Source organism: Alosa alosa, chromosome 12 (genome assembly GCF_017589495.1).
Source record: "Alosa alosa isolate M-15738 ecotype Scorff River chromosome 12, AALO_Geno_1.1, whole genome shotgun sequence".
NCBI classification, from domain to species: Eukaryota; Metazoa; Chordata; class Actinopteri; order Clupeiformes; family Clupeidae; genus Alosa; species Alosa alosa.
Window position 1 is genome coordinate 34423245 of NC_063200.1, and position 7289 is coordinate 34430533.

Here is a 7289-nt window from a genome sequence, read left to right on the forward strand (position 1 = left end):
GTAACATGGTTAGCATAGTTAGCATGCTAACATGTTAGCATGCTAGTTAAAATAGTTAGCATGACTACTAAAAATGATTAGCTAGGTTAGCTAAGTCACATGGTTAGCATAGTTAGCATTTTAACATTGTTAACATGCTAGTTAGCATAGTAACTTGGTTAACATTATTATCTTTGTTAACATAGTTAGCATAACTGCTAGCAAACATTAGAGCCATTCCAACTGTCAGTTATCGTCAACTATCTACAGTGGGCATCGTTTTCAAATGACCACTTCATTCGCGCATTACGCGGCGTGAAGCTGCATGAAGCTTTAGTACCACTTTCAGCCATTGTGCGTCGCTCTGCCACTGTACATCGCTCTGCCTGCCGTCCCTTCTGAAAAAGCAGAATCTACCATTAAACATAATTGTTGCCGAGAGTAATCCCAGCCTACGAATTCAATAACAAAATAAATCATGCATAATTAAACATTACCTCGATTTAGGCTACTTGGGTATGGCTTAACCCTCTAGGCGCCTACTGCGACTATGGCGCCTAAGATGCGGTACTGAATAAAACGGCCGATTTAGTCAAATAGGGTGTCATATTTCGTTCGACCTCCACTCCACTAGATGGCAGACATGTCATACTTCATCCCCGAGTCGAAAACAAAACTTTCGCGCTACAGCTGCATTGAATCAGTGCGTACAATACCGGAGCTAGTGTGCGTGTGAGCCACTTTGTCAGAGCGATATTGTCAACGTCAGCGAGTATTTGCATTATATTATCGTCTAATGCCATTAAAAAAGTTTACCTGAAATGAAGTGTTGGGTCTTCTATTCGCGGACCCTGATTCTGAAGGGGAATATCTGCCTTCAGAAAATGACGGTGATTCGTTTAGTGAGGCTTCAGATGCGTCCCTGCCTTGCAATGATGCAGCTGGACAAAGTGAGAGTTTACTCCATAGTTTAGCTTACACCAAGCACAAACGTTGAATCGTTTGCCCAATGTCACTGGTGGGAATAATGTTTCACGGGTTCGGTGTTCATCGGAAGTTAGCAGGGTGTTAGTGGTGTGGCTTAACGAGGCTGGAGGTAGCATAATGTCCATAGAGCTAGCTTCTGTCTTCTGAACGTGCCTCTCCACAATCAGCGGGCGACAGTAACGTGGTGGAGCCTTTGTCTAATGCCACTGGGTATGTTAGACGAGGTCGGCGTGCTCATAGGACAGTTATAGGGGAACGTGGTGGCAGTGTGGGGAGTCGCAATGAGAATGACAGTAGGCCTAGTCCGAGCTGCGCAAATTCTCTCCACTTTCGGCGGCTGCCTTGAGCAGATCTGGCCGTGCTGCTGCTCGCATGGTGGAGGTGGTGACACTCTCTCTCCCTCTCCCACACACACACATTAGGTCATGCATAGTCTATCACAAGATGATGGGAATGCGGCCCTGTATGTATAGGGATAGGGAGTCATTATCTCTACAGCAAAAGGCCTGCTACATAAAAAAAAAAAAGTCAGCCATTTATTAGTAATGATTTACACTGTTGATTTGCTATCTATTTCCCTGCTCATTTAGGACATACACTATGTGTTCCTTTTTGTGTGTTCATGTCCTTGTGATGTGTGTGTCTTTGTCAGCTAAGAAAAAAAACAAAAAAACATCAACAAAAACAACAAAAAGAAAAAAATACTAACATTGTCTCTTGTCTCGTCATCTCACTCCTGATCTGTGCCTTGCCGTGGCAAATGAGCTTTTCAACTAAACAGGTCTTGTCTACTTGTGTTTGTGTGTCATCTGAATAATATATATGTGCCCCATACATGGAATCAGAGTGCCACTGTATGTAGTAAATGGAAAATCTCTACAGCAAAAGGCCAGTCTACCGCTACATGCATTTGGTTTGTTTCTGCCATTTATTAGTAATGATTTACACAGTTTGTTCACTACTTACTATTTACCTGAGCATTCAGTATTGTGCAATATAGCATACAGAAGGTGAGGGACATTTTGGGGGGAAAGAAGTGGTGCATTTTATCATTCAAACATGTGACTTTTCATGAAAATTCTATAATCCAAGATGGCCGCCACCATATGACGTCATAATATGCAAATTAGATATAAACATGTAATCCCTACATAAACTTTGGGTCATCCTTAATATTTCTCTAATTTACAGAAAGTCTGTATCTCTTATCACTTTTAAGATATAGCCTTTTGAAATGAAGATGTCAAAATCGAACGTTTCGAAAAAAAACCTCTGGCGCCTAAAGGGTTAAGGCTTGACTACACGGTGGTAACGAAAATCGAAATCGAAATTTGCTGTCTACATTATTGTCAGTGTTGGGGTTAACGCAACTACGCAAATCAAAACAGTGGTGTGATAATTGAGCCAGTAGAGAAATAACTGTTCAGAATTAATCTGTAGCCTTGGGTAGGCTTCTGCAGAAAACAATGTTGTTGCCGATTTAATACTATCTGGCGACGTTTTTAACAGGCTACGCAATAGAGGCTTAGACAACTATGACCCACGTTTTGGTTTCGTATTTATTTTATTAATTTGCCCTACTTCTTGACTGCAATGTAGTCAATTGACTGCTTGACATGTCATTTTTATTTTTCTGTACAATAAACAAATACATCTGCTTTATGCCGCAGAATTACATTCATATTTGTCTGACTGCAGACGTGCCACTTCCCTCCCCATATTCCAAGATTAAGATAGTAGCCTATACAAAAAGCACTTCATACTATCATAAAAAAATAGTTAAAACGGATAGCTATTTGCAATTTGACAAAACACTGGTCCTCATTTTGCGAATGCGAGGACGATATGAGCCTGTTGCATTTAGTTAGATGTCCGAGTCATGCATAATGTTTGAAAACCACTGGCTCGTAATCACAATAATTTAACACACAACAGTTGGATAGCCTACTTCATCATGTCCCCATGCCTACATTTTTGTGAGTAGCTCTCCGTTTGGGACATCGAAAACTTATATTTTTAATAGACTACCGTCGAAGATGCTGACTTGCAAAAGCCTCGGGATAACACGTTATCTCCACTATCATGTAAGTTCGTTGCAAAATCTAGAGAAATGTGTGAGGTGGTCAGCGGGGGACAATTGAGACACACATTGGATTGTGTTATTACTTGAACATTCCACACTATCCACAGCTGTGGTAGGCCTATCAGGGGCAGGAGGATTACTGTCAGCGTAGGCTTTATATAAAATTCTTCAACAGAAAGCCTCGAATGTTGTCTTGTTTGTGGAGCGCTTTGCTTCGCTTCTGTAATCTCGGCTTCATTGAAAATGACCCCTCAATGACCCTCCGAGAATAAATAAAGGTTGAATGAATGAATGCAGGCTTGCCCAAAAATAAAGGCATGTGGTTTGCGCAGCCTACAGTAAATAACAGACCCGCCAGAATGTGCGTTATGATATTTTTTTACGAGCAAGATGTTTTTGGTAGCCTACCCTACGCACACTGCATGTTCTTAAATAACAATGATCATCAGTAATATTCGACCATTAATTTGGGTAAATGGGCAAGCGTTGGCTGATGATTGTAACGCGGGCATGATTCCAAACACCTCCCTTACGATGATGAGTGACAGGTGACCGGTCTCAGAATGCGTGCTTTTATCTTACTACTAGGAGTAGGCTACTACTAATTTACTACTTACAAGGCTTTTATCTTACTACTAGGAGTAGGCTACTACTAATTTGATTCACAATGAAACGTTACATTTCATTTACATGTTAACAATGAGTAGTTTTGGTTATTGTTGGTGGCGTTATTGCATCCCTTTTATGAATGCAAAATTGTTCCCTCGCGATTGGAAGCTCCTGTTGCGCATAGGCTACGCATTTCAAAACATCGCAACGTAAAATGACACAAAAAAGCTGTTTATGAATAGGTCTTAGTGAGTCCTCACTTAAGCTGTCCCAGACTTAGGTGCTACTATTAGGTCTAAAATGCTTCGTGAATTACTTTTTGTGAAAAAATTAGGAGTCCTAAAGTTAGGAGTGACACGCCAATTATTTTTAGGAGTCGCTCCTAAATTCGCCAGTTAGGAGCTACTTTTAGCCTTACAATTCTTTGTGAATACGGCCCCTGAATAAAAAGGCCTAGCCTAAATTAATGAAAATGAAAATGCCTAATGAAACATATGGATTGATGTAGTGTCTTTGTAACATTATTAAATTATTCTGTTACTATGCCTACGTTTGCAAAAGAGAACATTTTAATTTGATTCACAATAATGTTACATTTAATTTACATGTTGACAATGATTAGCCTAGTTTTGGTTGTTGTTGGCGGCGTTATTGCATGTTAGTTATGCCTACAATGCAAAATTGCTTCACGGCAAAATGCCGCCGGTTTGTGATATACTGTAGGTCTGTGAGTAAGGAGTCCTCTTGACTTCTTTTAAGCTGTCAAGAGGACTCCTTAAGAGGTGGGAAGGTATGATTTTTTTGGGGGCAGGGCCGGATTAACTGGGCACAATTGTCTGATGGCCCCCTTCCCCCCAGCCAACGTGAATCGGGTGGTTAGTTAATAGGCCTATCGTGAAGATTTTTCCTGCCATCTAAGGCACGAGCGCATCTGTGAGGCCAAGCCTCACCAAGTAGCTCGTTTGTTTACAACTAACATTCCATTTAATTAAACTGCTTTATAGGCTATGCCGAAATAGTTTTCAACATTTTGAATATTAGTGTCGGGTGAATTGAAATGTTCTCAAAGTAGCCTTATGGCTGAAAGCTGCTTGGGATCCCCCCCGTCAAGCAATATAACTATACAAACGCGCTTCCTGCACTCATTGTTTCAAAAGGAGTCATTTTGGCTTTGTCAGAACTGAAGAGCTGTGGACAGCACGGCACGCCCAATGAAAATAAATTAACGCAACGCAACACGACACAGACCCTGCTTGTAGTTGTAGTTTCAGAATGTGGTGAAAAATCCCTTGCAAAATGCATTATTGGATGCCTGTCGCTGTTCAAGTGCTGAAATTCTGCAATTTCACAAAATACATACTATATTTTCAAAGGGCCAAAAAGGCCATTTTCCACCATAAAATTCCACAAGTGGGGTGTCATTGGAAAGAGGAGAGAGTGTAGTTATAGAATGTGGTGAAATATCCCTTGCAAAATCCTTCTTAAGATGATTGTGGCTGTTCTAGTGCTGAAATTCTGCAATTTCACAAAATACATACTATATTTTCAGAGGGCCAAAAAGGCCATTTTCCACCATAGAATTTCACAAGTGGGGTGTCATTGGAAAGAGGGGAGAGTGTACTTATAGAATGTGGTGAAATATCCCTTGCAAAATCCTTCTTAAGATGATTGTGGCTTTTCTAGTGCTGAAATTCTGCAATTTCAACAAATACATACTATATTTTCAGAGGGGCCAAAAAGGCCATTTTCCACCATAGAATTTCACAAGTGGGGTGTTATTGGAAAGAGGAGAGAGTGTAGTTTCAGAATTTGGTGAAAGACCCCTTGCAAAATCCTTCATGGGATATCTGTTGCTGTTCAAGTTCTGAAAATCTGCAATTTCCCAAACACATACTATATTTTCAGAGGGGCCAAAAAGGCCATTTTCCACAATAGAATTTCACAAGTGGGGTGTCATTGGAAAGAGGGGAGAGTGTAGTTATGGAATGTGGTGAAATATCCCTTGCAAAATCCTTAATGGGATATCTGTCGCTGTTCAAGTGCTGAAATTCTGCAATTTCACAAAATACATACTATATTTTCAGAGGGCCAAAAAGGCCATTTTCCACCATAGAATTTCACAAGTGGGGTGTCATTGGAAAGAGGGGAGAGTGTAGTTATGGAATGTGGTGAAAGACCCCTTGCAAAATCCTTAAGGCGAGACACTACAGGTGAATAGGGTAAAATTTTTAACAAGCAGATATCACTATGAAACTTCCCCAGTTGATTACTTACATTAATATGAGAAAAAAATGTATTACAAGTTTGCTGTAATTTAATGTTTACATATGCAAATTAGGCATTATCTAATTAAATATGCGCTATTTTGCATACATTTTAAGGCACGAAACCTGAGCATTGGATACAGCCAAGTTCAAAATTATGTTTTCATTATGTTCAGATATTAGATGGGAAAACATTTACAGAGGGATTTATGAATATCTACTTTTGTTATCCTGTAAATCAGAAAATTATGTCACTAGCCCTAAAAAATCGCTTTTTTCCATGTTTTTAGGCATAAAATGTCATGTAAGTCAGGCTAGGAATAATATATCAACAAACCCCTCTGTAGAAATCTTCGACATATAGTTAGGCATAAGTCTAGAAAGTTTGGTGTATGTACGTGCTTCTGAAGTGGAGTTTTTGAGCTCAGAGTGTGAGCGGAAACTCATTTTGAGAAAACAGCCTTGAAAAGACAGCCAATAAGATTCCGTTCTCAGCCTAGACTCCTCGCCTTTGAACTTTCGCGATTGGTTACTGATACAAAGGAAGTGTCCATATATGGATCACATAGCGTGATACAGGAAAAACAGAGCTTTACAACGGTAGTACACATGTTATGTTTTGGACCACGGTCGCGGGAGTGCATGCAAGGTTAGAATGCTAACTTTTGCTGAATTTAGGAGAAATATACAGGCGCGAGTAGACACAATATAATGAAATAAACACCTAAATGTGTAAATCGGACTTTTTTGTTGTAGTAGTGTGATAGAATACATGCTAAGGTAACATACTAGCTCAAAATCTCGAAATTGACCAGTGCATGAAAAAACGATGTTTTCACCTGCCGTGTCTCGCCTTAATGGGATATCTGTCGCTGTTCAAGTGCTGAAATTCTGCAATTTCACAAAATACATACTATATTTTCAGAGGGCCAAAAAGGCCATTTTCCACCATAGAATTTCACAAGTGGGGTGTCATTGGAAAGAGGGGAGAGTGTAGTTTCAGTATGTAGTGAAAGATCCCTTGCAAAATGCATTATGGGATGCCTATCGCTGTTCAAATGCTGAATTTCAACAAATACATACTATATTTTCAGAGAGGCCAAAAGGCCATTTTCCACCATAGAATTTCACAAGTGGGGTGTCATTGGAAAGAGGGGAGAGTGTACTTATAGAATGTGGTGAAATATCCCTTGCAAAATCCTTCTTAAGATGATTGTGGCTGTTCTAGTGCTGAAATTCTGCAATTTCAACAAATACATACTATATTTTCAGAGGGGCCAAAAAGGCCATTTTCCACCATAGAATTTCACAAGTGGGGTGTCATTGGAAAGAGGAGAGAGTGTAGTTTCAGTATGTAGTGAAGATTC